Source organism: Arvicanthis niloticus, chromosome 4, assembly GCF_011762505.2.
Source record: "Arvicanthis niloticus isolate mArvNil1 chromosome 4, mArvNil1.pat.X, whole genome shotgun sequence".
Taxonomy (NCBI): domain Eukaryota; kingdom Metazoa; phylum Chordata; class Mammalia; order Rodentia; family Muridae; genus Arvicanthis; species Arvicanthis niloticus.
The window spans coordinates 20,176,372-20,190,296 of record NC_047661.1 but is presented as its reverse complement, the minus strand read 5'-3'; the positions used below and the strand labels follow the sequence as shown (position 1 = coordinate 20,190,296).

The window sequence follows — 13,925 nt, the reverse complement described above, 5'->3', positions numbered from 1 at the left end:
CAACACCATAGCTTTCCAAGTTTTTTAGTTTCTAAAATAAATATTTAAAAGGGAAAATGAAAACTAAACAGGTGAAGTAACCACATGTTCTGAGCTCAGTGTGTGGGAGGCTGAGGCAGGAGCATCTTGAGTTAGAGGCAGCCCGGAACTACACAGGGAGACATTGCCACAAAACAAGACACACTGCAAAGCAAAACAAAACACACAACCTGGGATCTGGGCTTCTCTGCCCTGAAGCTTTCCTTTACTGGAGTGGGGAGTCAACCCCAGAAAGCTCAGCTTCCCTAAACATCCTGAGTCCTGAACACCAGCCCTTCCTCTCTGCAGCGACGGAGCAGCCAAGCCAACTCCAACTTGTTATTCTTAGACTTGAACCAGGAACCAAATTAAAAGCCAAGAGCAAAAGAACACATGCTGCCATTTCTAAAACATAGCCACACGAACGTGTGACAAATCTCCCACGCCAAAGCAGTTTGGACACGAGTGTTCAAATAGCAGCACTTGAGTGTGAGTCATGGCCAAACTGAACCAGCGTTCTCGCTAAAGTGCTCTGCTGGCAAACTAAAACAGGAAGTAAGCTCTTTAAGAGCGTCTTGAGCCATCAGAGTCTTGAAGAGTGAGGACCAAAGAGAGACAAAGTTAGCATGAACCAGCTTGCTTCTTTCTTTTTAACATGCAGGTAAATGTTGTTAAAGTGTCGCTTAAGAGCATAGGATGGGGTCTCACCAAGTATAAAGACATGAAGGTCAGTCTCAGACACCCATGTGAAAAACCATGCAGAGTGGTACATACTTATAATTCAGAGCTGTTGAGGCAGAGACAGGATCCCTGGGGCTCATAGGTTAGTCAGCCTAACCCCAGGCTAGTGGGGGATCATGTCCTTTAAAAAAGTAATGTAATGAGAGCCAAAGCTGACCTCTGGTGTCTACATGTGTGCAGACACACAGACAGACAGACAGACACATGTGCATACACATACACATCTGTATACATCTGTATACAGACATTCACATACACAAACGAACATACAGAGGAAGCTCAACGCAGCCTCAAGACAGGTTCATAACGTCTCAGACCTGAGTTAACTCCAGAAACCACCTGCATCATCTTAAGAGCCTCAATTGCAGCAGGGACTGACTTAGGGAGGAGAGGCTTCTGTGGTAGAGAGTGAAGCTTCCCCTGGCCATCACTTCCCTGTAACTCGGTTTCCTTATTCCTAATGACGTTGACAACCATTGATCCTCATCATTTAGAACAAGTTCCAGTGAACATAGACACAAAGTAACAATGGGGGAAATGAAAAGTCACTAAGCATCCCAAATCTCAAATGGATTCATTTTAGGAAGAAGATGTTTTCCATAAAGAATCAAACATTTTCCATAGCAATAAAATAGGATTTTCCTGAGGGAGTCTGGAAAATTGCCTCCGAGGTTCCGATTGATAAGCTTTCACGGGAGAAAGAGTGCATTTTGGGGTAATAAATCGCCAACTGACATGTTCTGCACAAAGCAGCAGTGTTTGATACCAAGCTGCAGGGATAGGAGCACAAAGGCATCAATTATCCCAAAATAGACTGGGGCAGAGTCCAGTGAGCTATTAGTTCTTTAAGCTGCGTCCACAGGGGATGGAGAAAAAGGGGGATTTGGCAATCAGCTGGTTAATTTGATCACTGTAGACAACTGCACTGTATAATTTAGGTCGGAAACAAACCCTGACCTGGAGTTCCTAATTTGGAACATTCATCAAATTAATCAAATAATTGTGAATTCTCGATTTCACTGGGCCCTGAAACAGGGTTCCAGGAACACAGATCAAGTGCCTACTTACAGTCACCAGCAACATGTGGCGTTTCACTATCTGGGCATCTGTGTCTTTCTGCTTCAGGCTTCATGGCCACCTCCTCCCATCCAACTCTTCTCTGCCAAAATGAGCTTCTTTTCTACCCTGTAAGGAAATGGATCCATAAGCCATAGAAGCCCTCATCTTGCATACAAGCACCATGTAGAAACCGTGAGTGCACTGTGGTACACCCTCAACAGAAAGGCTTCCTGTCTCAATACAACCAACCTTTGGCATCTTCTCCAGAGCCCACCACACTACTTCCCAGAAACCTTGTGTCATTTAGATTTTCAGCTTTTCCCTTTGCACTGGTTCAGGCAACTCAACAAATAAACAAATGGATCCTAAGGGGTGGGGGAGAGGCAACTTCAAACACTATTATTATGTTTAAATTAGCAGGAACTTTCTGGAATGAAATGCAATGACAATAGGTGTTGAAATGGATTTTAGAAGTTCAGTTCATAGACCCAATAAACCTTGGGAATCAGGAGGGGGTGTTTGTTTTATTTTTATTTCTTTGTTTGTTTGAAATATGTAAGGTAAGGAAGGATCTTAATTTTAAAGATATACGTGGTGCTTTGTTGTGACTGAGAATTAAAAGAAAATTTAAATGTAGCCATGAAGGGATACACTTCTGTAGGGGTTTTTAATGTCCAGGGCAAATATCAATCACCAAGGGAGAAGTTAGTTGTATAAATACTGGAAACGTGCCCATGTCAAAAAGTGGGGGGATTGGGGGGGGGAGACATTTAGTACCTGTAACTACGCAGGTGGGGGTGAATCAGGCCTCTGTAAATCGGGCCACTTCAGCATGAAGGGTGCTGTGTCTGTCACAGGCCTGCCCCGCTCCTCAGCAGCAAGCACAGCCTACGCCATGGACAAGTAATAAATCTCTGTTGAATGAATGAATGAGGAGTTTTATTTCTGTCTAATTAAATAACTCCATATGGAGAAGTACCCAGGGAGCAGTGAGGAGACAGGCTCTCGCCAATTACAGCAGCCAAATCAACCGTGGCAATTAATTTGGGGCAGATGCTGGAGCCAAATCCTGCAATGCAAAGGCAAAACTGAGCTCGCTCATTTAGTCTTCACAGTTAAAATGCATGGAACAGTCTAGAAAGGCCAGTGATGACCAACAGCAGTTTCTGATTTTCACAATGGGATGGTGGCTTTTACTTTCCTATAAGGTTCCAATTTTCTACCTATTACTTGGAAAGAAATTTCAAGTCACCCCCGCCTTGACTTGACTTACCTGCTGTCTCACGCCTCTTGAAAGGCACCTCTGCCATCTGATCCTGAGTCACATCATGGTACCAATCTGCTGGACTCGGCACTACCAGCACCACCATGAGCCACATTGTTAAATCCAGACTTTAACCCTCTGCCCCCACCTTGCTGAGAGCTACACCACTTGTCCAAAGCCCTTTCCTCCTTTTGGACCCCAAAACAATATACCTGTCTCCCATTCTACAGCTTTTAAACAACCAAAAGTGTTCAAACAACTCTGAATTGTGTCTCTGGAGAGCAGAAGCCCGCACATCACATTTCTCGTGGCCAACTGCACGTTCCGTCAAACCCTGGAATTGTCACATCGACGTGTAACAGTCTGTCTTCTGTCTGTAGGCCTGATCTCTGCTCACGGCATCACCCCAAATTCAAGGGATCACCTAATATCCCCATAGCCACCCCAACACAGTGCACTTCAGTCTTGCCAGGAATTCCTAGGACAGGCAGTGGATCAGGAGTGTGCGAGAATAGATAAAGCCTGTCACTATTCCAGACAGTCCTTGAGAGTTTGCGTGCTAATCCCAATTGTTAGCCTAAGTCCCCAGGGTGAATAAGCCTGACATCGGAAGAGGAGAAGCACCTTTAAGAAGCAAACAGTATTCACTAAAACACAGGCCCTGCTAGATGCCAACAGACACACCTGTTAGAGTCCAGGAAGATCAATTGTCTTCATTCAGCGGCTGAAAAAGGTTCAAAGCCAAGCACTGCACACTGATCTTCCACTATCTGCATTGGGAAGAGAGAAACACAGAACCCAGGTCCTTATAAGCAGTGTAAGTACAAATAAACTTGTGTTTTGAGATATGTGCATGAAGAACCCAGAAGGACACATAATCAACAGAAAGGCACCAGGACTTTAACCCTGCTCTCAGGAGACAGTGGCAGACAGGTCTCTGTGAATTCCAGAGCAGCCAGGTCTGCATAGAGTTCCAGGGCAGCCAGGATTACATAGTGAGACCCTACCTTATAGAGTGGGCGGGCAGGGAAGAACAAGGTGATTGATAAAACAGTGGACACCTCTAGAAGGTCGAACAATGGATTATTTGCTCTGTCTCTGTTTTCTGGGTTTCAACTATAAATGAATCCTTTTTTTTTTTAATTGCCCAGAGGGGATACAGTAGTCACAAAATCTCACAAACCAGAGGCTGGGAGCTAAAATGACAAAAGGGGTCATCAGTGACAAGGACAGCAGCACTAGTGGGAGGCGGGGAAGGCCGGGGCCTGGGAGAGGAGGGACAGGACCCTTCCAGTGTAGAAATGGAAGTGAAGGAAAGAAAGGGGGACCCGGGGGCACCTCCAAGGAGTGTTGCTGAGAGGTTAGGAGGAGGAAGGGAAAGGCTGAGGGAGCAGGTGCTGCACACGCCTCCCATGCTTTCACAGGTGCTTCTCAGGCATCCTCATCCAATAAGAGCATACAGTGCTCCACCTGTGGCTGTACCCCACCACGCCCCTCCTTTACCCCACCATGCCTCTCCCCTGGTGTTTTTTTGCCTTCAAAAGGCTAGCCTATTTCTTTCTTGGCCTCATTTCTGCTAGTTTACTTCTGTTTGTTTAAAACCCCCTCTTGTTCCCCTCAGCCACGACACTCATCTCTAGGCTGCCTGTGCATTTATCTATGCCCTGGAAGTTAACCACCATAGAACTCTTTTAAGACTTAAAAGATACATAAATCATCTTTTCTAGGCTGCCCCTGAAAGTTGTGATTCTATAGATTAAATGTAGAGATTAAGTGTAAAAGGGTTGCTGGTTCCAGATCTCAATGCTGTTTCCCTGCCATGTAGCAGAAGTTACAGGGTCAAAAGGTAAGAACCTTTACATTTTTAGTAGCTGCTGTCAAGGGCTCTCCAAAAATGTTCCAACAACATTACAGACAAGCTCTTATTAGATCTATCTGTGCCTGAGAGAGGCAAAAAGAACAAGACGTGAAGTTAACAGCTGTCGGCAAAAACAAAGCACACAGGAGCGTGTTTTACCAAAAACCACACAACCATCCACTTCCGGGGTCCCAGCAAGGGTCACTCGTGTGTCCAGCAACAATGAATTCCCATCCCAGAATTCTTTTCTGGATATGCAAGAGAAAAATACAGGGAATGCAGAAAGGAAAAATTATCAAAAACAACCATTGGCAGCCAGGCCTTATAGATAAATTCACCAAGGTAACAGTGTACTGTCTATATACATGTTTGTAAAAATTCGTGTATGTCTAACAGGAGGTCCCAAAAATGGACGAATAAAGAAGAGGAGAGGCAGAAGAGTAAAGATGCATTACATATCGTGCATGTATTTATACATTTTTATGATTCTAAAACTTACAACTTTTTTGCTAGAATTAAAATGTGCTTCAAGCTGCCCTTCCATCCTTTAGCTCTCAAGGGACTGCAAAACCACAGCTGGACTCAGGTTCACCACGCAGGATATGACTTAACCCACCCACCCCAGGGCAAAAATCGTTAGCAGGTATCTGCAACTGCAAAAATCGTTAGCAGGTATCTGCATCTGTACATGGTGCAAGCGCTGTGGCTTCAGAATTCACGGCAGATGAGGAAGTATGTTTCATGGATTGTATTCATTTCAAGTGGCAGGATATCTTCCCTCTGGGGAAGAACAACATAAACACAGCGGAGATAATTTCTCTTCAAAATGTTCACTCAGAAATGCTTCCAGGATGCAGGCTCACACAAAGAGCCTCAGGACACCTGCACAGTTTCTAGGTGACAGCATCTCACAAACCCGCAAAGCGACCTCGGTCTACTAAGTCGGAAGGACAAGCCAATGTATGGTCAGAGGGGAAATTCAAAGTATTCCGAGTGTATTCTTCACACCCTCCCCCGAAATCTCACCCAACCAGAACTCAAGTATTATAAAATCTGATCTGAGGCTGGAGAGATGACTAGGTTTTAAGAGCACACTTTGTGCTTCCAGAAGCCCTGGGTTTGGTTTCCAGAACCCACGGGGCAGCTCACAAGCACCCTGGGGAGCTGACATTCTCCTCCGGCCTCCTTGGGCACCAGGCATGCATGCACATGGTCCACAGATGCACGTACAGGCCAAACAACTACTAATTAATTAATTAAAGTCTGATATGGCCAGGCATGGTGGATCATGCCTGTAATCTTGGCACTCTGTCCCACAGACAGAGGTAGGAGGACTGTCTCAAGTTCAAGGCCAGTCTAATCTATATGCTTAACTCTAGGCAAGCCTGGGCTACTGAGTAAAACCTTAAAAAAAAAAAATACACCTGTCTAGCTGAGTAAGGTGAGTGCCCACAGTTGTAGCTAACGGTGAGACTAAGATGTCATCACTGAGCCTAGATATCCAGCAGCATCTAGCCCTAAAAGTTTGTGTTTTCTAAGTCAGGGACTTGTAGGTAGCACAGGACAGCCTCAAACTTGGAACAATCCTCCTGCCTCACCTTCCTTAGTTCCATCAGACCTCAGCCACCTTAAGTCCCTCATGTGTTAAGTGCAGGATGATATGCAGTGATAAGGGGTGGCCCTGAAGGACTCACAGACGCACATCTCCAATGACAGGAGCAATGGTCACCTTGAGCTCAATCACACACAAGGGTCTCATGACATCTGTGAGATGTGTTCTCACTAACACGGAAACCCAAATGATGGTCTATGGTTCCCACAGAGCCTGGAAGGCATGATGGGGAGGAATAGGCAGAGGATGGGGCTGGAGCTCGAGGGTGCAAATGGATGGAAGAAATGGATGTGAATGCTCTACAGAGCAGGCCTTAATCGAATGTTCTCAAGTAACTGATAGAGATGATTATGAAATAAATGTCTATGATGAAGGACCACTCAGATTAATCGTTGCACTGTGTGTGTGTGTATGTGTATGTATGTGTGTGTGATTCATGAGTGTCAATTAAAAATAAATCATACTTACAGACCAAAAGCTCATAAAACAGCTTTATCTAATGATGTAGAAACTTGCTGCTCCTCAAAGAAGATCTCTCTGCAGCAGACAGAGAACTGTAGTTTGATCCAGGACTTGTAGGTAGCACAGTCTACTGACCCCCACTGATCAAAGTATAAAGAACAACTGATTTGGGGGTGTCCTTCCCCAGTGAATGCATCTACAACTCAACTCCTGTACCTAAGGCTCAGGGAACATTTAGAAGAGGGGACAGACAGATTGTAGAGCTAGGGGACCTGAAAGTCTTCTGACTGCATCTCTTAGAAGTGACAGGGAAGCTACACCCGTAGCCCCAGAGCAATATGGCTGCCTACGCAAGAGAGGAACACCAACAACACTAATAGACATGTCACCTCCACGGGAGGGTGAAGTCTCATGATGTTCTGCCCTACACGAAGGTAACTAAAGACTGCTGTTGACATGAGTTCCCAAGTTGGTTATCCATCATCAAGTGGTCAGCTCTGAAATCAGGTGCTTACAAGCCACACTGGGTGGATTCAGGAGTGTGTGTGTATGTGCGCGTGCGTGTGTGTGTGTGTGTGTGTGTGTGTGTGTGTGTGTGTGTGTGTTTTAAAGGAGCTATGCTTTTGAGAGGGAATGTGGGGATGAGGTCTGAAAAGGGTTGGAGGATTACCTCAAGGAAATACGCTTAATTAGATTACATTGATTTCAAATGGCAGAATATCTTCCCTGTGGGAAAAAAGAGAGGCTGGAAGGAAGAAAGGGGAAGGGAGATATATGTAACTTTATTTTAATGAAAATAAAAATAAGTCATACCTCCCTTTCTCAAGGAGAAAGGGAAGGGCAATGGAGGAAGAGACTTGTGAAGGGGGCCTAAGAGGACAGGACGGAGGGGGCTGATACTGGGGTGTAAAGTGAATAAGTAAATTAATGAGACAGAAAGAAAGAAAGAAATCACACCAGTACAAAAAGACGGACAACAATCATATAAGATGTGTCTTAGAGCTGAGTAAGTTCCAGTGTATGAGTACCTAGAGAAATACACCTAGAAGTAAGGAGACATGCGCAGATGCATTGCCCATAGTGGGACTTTTGTCCACAGAAAATTCTTTCTCTGGGTTCATTAGGCAGACACCCCTGTACCAACCCAGTGAATTCTCTCCTCAAGACAGCTCTCTACTCGTGTCCTAGGAAACATATGCACCTCCTTCAGAGAAAGCCTGCCTAACTCTTCTGAATGATTGAGACCTTACATGTACCTTTGGAAAGCTTTGGAGGTGACAGTCACCAAGGCTACTGTTAATCAGTTCTGAGGGTCACATGCAGTTGCCCTCAAAGGGCATGCTGGACAAAAGGACCCAGGAGCTCTACAACTCTAACCAGCTGTTACTTCTGACTGTGACCTAAGAGGGCCCTGCAAAGGACACTCCTCCCTCCGGTCCTCAAAATAATTGAAAAAAAAAAAATCATCTTGTTGTTGTAAAAGTTTCAGAATGAAAGATAAAACTTGTATGACCTTGAACTCAGTGTGCATTCTCAAATGAGACATGCAAATTACAGTCCATAAGTGAAAACATTAACAAATTAAAGATTTCTACTCTCCAAATGTGGAAGAAGTTAAAAGTCAAGCCACAGATGTAAGGAAAATACTCGAAACTCAGTATCTCTGTATCCATGACACATTAGAGGTGATATGTCATACGCAGAGAGGTGCATGGCTTGATTTCAGAATATAAAGCACTCACACAGAAATAAAAAGCAGTATTCCAGGAAAACATGGACAAAATGCCTGAATAGCATATTGTCATGGAGTGCGTGCCGGTGGGGGGGGGGGGGGCGGCTAAGGAGCCTCAGGGAAAGGTAGAATTGTAAGTTATTAGGAAGGTGAAGATGATGGGACACCGTTCCCCAGCCACTAGTACATCTGTATGTGTGTTATATATACATATATACATACATATACACTGACGGGGAAAACCCAGTGTTGGAGGGGAAGTCACATACATTACTAGCTAGAATGTAAATGAGACAACTAGTTTGCAGCACAACTTGGCAGGGTCTTTTTTAAAATTCTGTTAAATATTCATTTATCCTGATATCAAGTAAGTCGAGAAGGCTACATGTCCATACTAAAATGTGTGCATGAATGTTCACTTAATCCTAATTCAAAACAAGGGAAAGTCAAAAGAGCCTTAAGGACAACTATACAGATGACTGTACCACGAGGCCTGTGTGATCTGGGACACAGTTCCCCAGGGACATATAAACTCACACAGATGGGTGAGCCTTGAGACTACGTGTAAAAAGCCGTGTAGATGGTCAATGCTTAAAAGAGCACTGGCTGCTCTTCCAAGAACCTGAATTTGTTACCCAGAACCTAAATGGCAGCTCACAACCATCCCTAATGCCAGCCCCAAGACACCCTCACCCCCACTACTGATCTCCACAGGTGCTAGACACACCCCTGGTATACAGACATGCACACCACCACAATACCCGCAAGCATAAAAACAAAGAAGCAAAGAAGCCAGGCCCCAATGACCAAATATTTTTATTCCATTCATGCAAAACTTAAGGATAGCACATGACTGTAAAGACAGAGTTTAGGCAAGCGTGTATGAGGACAGTTACAGACAGGTACAGGGGAGCATTCTGAAGCAAGAGAAACGTGTTCAACCTGGGCTATGCTGATGGCTGCACAGGTGAACACATGTATTGGAAATCACCCAACTGCCACTTGCTTGGGTTTGTTGTAGTTCATTGCTTTGGTAGGATGAATGCTAAGCACACACTCAACCATCAAGGTGCACCACCAGGAAAGTCATCCCTTCCCTCATAATGGATACCAACACTTCAGAGAAACGTGGGGACCGAGAATGAGTCTGAACCAGCCATAATCAGGACCCCCGTGAAACTGAAAAACTTCTGTATGGAAAAGGACATCACCGTCAAAGTGGCAGGCTACACAAGTTCCTCTCCAAGAAGACTCAAGCAAAGCACGGGGCTGGCAGGGAGAAGTAGCATGCTTACTCAGTGATGCACACAAAGCCCAGACTTCCATCCCCAGCACAGCACTGATGAGCTATGGTGGCACACACCTGTAATCTCAGCACTTAGGAGGCAGAGGCAGAAGGATCAGAAGTTCAAAGTCATCCTTGGCTATACAATAAATTTAAAAGCACCCAGGGGTACATGAGACCCTGTCATCTCCCCTCTCCCACTTTTCTCTCTCTAGACATAGAAAGTGTGTATATACAGATATGGGCATATAGATATATTCATGTATGTGAAGCCAAATCCTAAAAATATGTCATTTACATCATCTCTGGAGCTGGCTGCAGAGAGGATGCTGGAGGCACATATCACCATTACCTCAGCAAATTAGCTGGCTTGTGCACATTCCTCTGAGAGCTGCTCGGGTAAGTCGGATACTTCCTGCTCTGTGCTACATAGCTATACCGGAGACAGCTTGGGAGCAGAGTGTTTGCCCTGTTAAAACCATTACCACTTACTTCTGACTCTGTCAAGTGATCAACATTACATTTGAGTAATGGGCAATGACAACATTGGGAGAAAACTATTTTCTTTTCATAGTGAACTTCTTTCTCCTGCCTTAGTAGAAAAAACTTAGTCTGCCTAGAATGTTAACTTTTTAAATGTACTGACCTCATTTTTCAAGAGAGCAAGTGTGAAGATGAGAACCATTCTGAAGAGTCGTCTAACCATCTATTGTTTTGCATATTCATATATGCAAATGTGTGAATCCAATATCTGTGTTGGAGATATGGCCTCATTCTGCAGCCCAAGCTGTCCTAGAACTCACTCATCCTGTTTCAACTCCTCAGTGCTGTAATTACAAGCATGTGTCACCACATCCAGATGTGCATACCCTATTTAACAGCATTTATGTGTACAGATTAAACATCTCTAATTCAAAATCTATAAACTAAGTCCAAGTTTTTTGAGTGCTAATATGAAGCTGAGACTTTGAGTAGGCACATGTGATGGGCCAAAGTCAGAATGATGCACACTGAAAGCCTGGGATATAATTATTTCCAAAGAGCATCTATGAAGCCAAATATATTTCAATATATATATGTATATGTATATACATATGTATATATATATATATGTGTGTGTGTACATATATATATGCAAATATTCCTGAAGAAACCTGAAATTCTCTTACTTTGGGGTTTTTGTCAACCTGACACAAGCTAACATTATCTGGGAAGAGAAACCTCAACGAGAAAGTGCCTCCATCAAAACATCCTTTATGCAAGTCTGTAAAGTGTTTCTTTCATTAATGATTGACAGGAAGGAAGCAGCCCATAGAGGGGTGGGTGCCACCCATGGGCAGGTGGTCTTGAGTTGTATAAAAAAAAAAGTCGGCTAAACAAGCATGAGGGGTAAGCCAGTAAGCAGTATCCTCCATCGCTTCTGTTTCAGCTCCTGCCTCCAGGTTCCTGCCTTGAGTTCCTGTCTTAACTTCCCTCAGTGATAGAGTGACCAAGAGTTGTGAGCTGGAATGCACACACACACACACATGCACAAACACACACATGCACATACATATACCAGCACACATGTACACATGCATGTGCACACACATGCACAGGTGCACACGCACACATACACACCCACATATGCACACATGCACATGCACACACATACACACACACATGCACATGCATGTACACATACACACACGCACACATACACACATGCACACATATACATGCACATGCCCATGCCCACACAAATTACCTTTTTTATTTAATCACAGTGAAAGAAACTTAACACAAATTGCAAACACTTCTGATCCCAACTACATTAGATAAGGGTTACAAAACAGAAACTAAAGTGAACCAAGGTGAGTGTCTTCCATCTGAGGTAGTAAAATATACTATGTATAAATTCTATAAATAGCCACATGTATTAAAAATTAATTTACTAGTGTCTTACTATCTCAGGAAGGCCATTTCTCCAAAGAAATAACGTGTGTGTGTGTGTGTGTGTGTGTGTGTGTGTGTGTAATCTGTCTTTGTTTAATTTTCCTGTTGCTTTGATATAATATCCCAACAAAAACCACCATGGAGTAATAAAAAGGGGTTCACTCCAGCTCTTAGTCCAAATGAGGAGTCATGGCAGCAGGGTATGAGGCAGCTGGTCATATCATATGTACAAATAGGAAATAGCCCCAGTGACACATGCTCAGCTCACTTTCTCCTTATGCAGTTCAGGACTCCACCCCACAGAACGGCACCAGTCACCCACAGCAGATACACAGATACACACACACACACACACACACACAAACACACACATACCTCAGTTAACCTAATCAACATAATGGCCACAGGCAGGCTCAGATACCAGCATTACAGGTGATAGTAGACCCCATCAGGCTGGCAGTTAAGATTCACCATCACACAACTCTTACTCCAAATCCTTTAGGCTTCAGGTTTCAATCCACAGCTTCTGGCTACCTGGGCTCAGAGATGATACTCAGGCAGTTGTCTTGGGGAACACAGTAAAGGAACAGGGGCCCCAGCAGGAAGGGAGGGCTCTGATGACAGCTCCCAGAGAGCTATAGGAGATCCTAGGTGCTACAAAGGAAGCACAGTGGTTGTGACAGCCCAATGGAATCAGTGAGCATCTCAGTTCTAAGGAGCTTCCTCCCTCCATGTTTCCCCAGCCAAGAGTTTTGCTAAGTCCCCAGGTGGCCTCTCAGACTCTGCCTTCTTAGGAAAGCCTCTTCCTGAATTGCCATAGCTTTTGCGGTTAGTGTTACTGTAAAATGTGACAGCTCTGAAGTATTGGTAGGGATGGCCCATGTTTTCTTATAGAGCTTAGCCTTTCTTTAAGATTTAAACTCTTGAGGCTGGGAGGGAAGGCACACTCCTCTAACCCAGCACTGAGGGAGAGGCAGGTGGCTCTATGTGAGCTCCAAAGCCAGCCAGGACTACACAGTGAGATCCTGCCTACAAAATCCATCAAATTAAACCTCTCTCTCTCTCTCTTCCCCACCCCCACCCCATGACACAGTCGAATGTAACTGAAGCTGACCTTGAACTCCTGACTCGTGCTTCTTCTCAAATGCTGAGACAGCAGGTATGCGCCATCATGAACAACTTACAACTTTCCACCTAAAACTCCCACACCCCTCCAAGCAGAGCTCAGAAACAGCGCACACAGCTGGAGTTCAGCCTAGTGGGGGAGCACAACTTCCCCCTGAGCTTCCATGGGCCTGCAGTCCACTCCTCTTCTGACTATTTCTGTACTTTCATCTTCTCTTAGGCCCCAGTCTCAATGGCTTTTTTCCTCCAACAGTGACATGCACACCTATTTCTAGGGCCCAACTCTGAAGTGGCAGGAACCCAGATCATATTTTGGTTTTTGTTTTCTGCTATACCCACTCCTCGTTACAAAACACACCATCCACCTCTAACCAGATGGCAGTCTCCTAGTGGGCTAAAGTGTCAGCTCTTGGCCATTTTCCATCTCCCCTGCACACAATTCTCACTGCTGAGTCCAGCCCATCATGCCTGGCTCCTTACTTTGGTTGCTTGTTTTCTCAGAAGCTTGACTCATCCATCAGTAAAGTCCCAAGCTTAGCCCATCAGTTACAACTGTCAGTATCTGAATCCCAACTGCCAAGGTCTTTCCCATGGTGCTCTTGGGTACCAAGCCAACCAGAGAGAGCTACATGAAATTGGTGTCCCTGGGTGTTCTGTGGTACCTAGATGTAGTTAGAGGAGAGGTTTTCTGGTTGGAGTAAAGAGAGGAGAGGAGAGCTAACTAATAAACCAGCCAGTTCAAATCTGGTGTTGGCAGAATCTAAAGTTTCTGACCAATAAATGACAAGAAGGAAAATTTAGGAAAATATGCCTTTTAGTTGTGGACGAAAATCA

General features: G+C 44.6%; 1 long non-coding RNA gene across 1 annotated transcript in view; it reads right to left on the bottom strand.

Annotated features, from left to right (window-relative positions):
* The window catches only part of LOC143441962 (uncharacterized), a 48,319-nt gene extending 34,647 nt beyond the window's left edge, over nt 1-13,672 (bottom strand). The window contains exons 1-3 of the long non-coding RNA XR_013109767.1: nt 13,572-13,672; nt 3,767-3,852; nt 1,828-1,944 (exon numbers count right to left, since the gene is read on the bottom strand). This is a non-coding gene — a long non-coding RNA (uncharacterized LOC143441962). The remainder of the gene's footprint in view (nt 1-1,827; nt 1,945-3,766; nt 3,853-13,571) is intronic.
* Between the last annotated feature and the right edge of the window lie 253 nt (nt 13,673-13,925).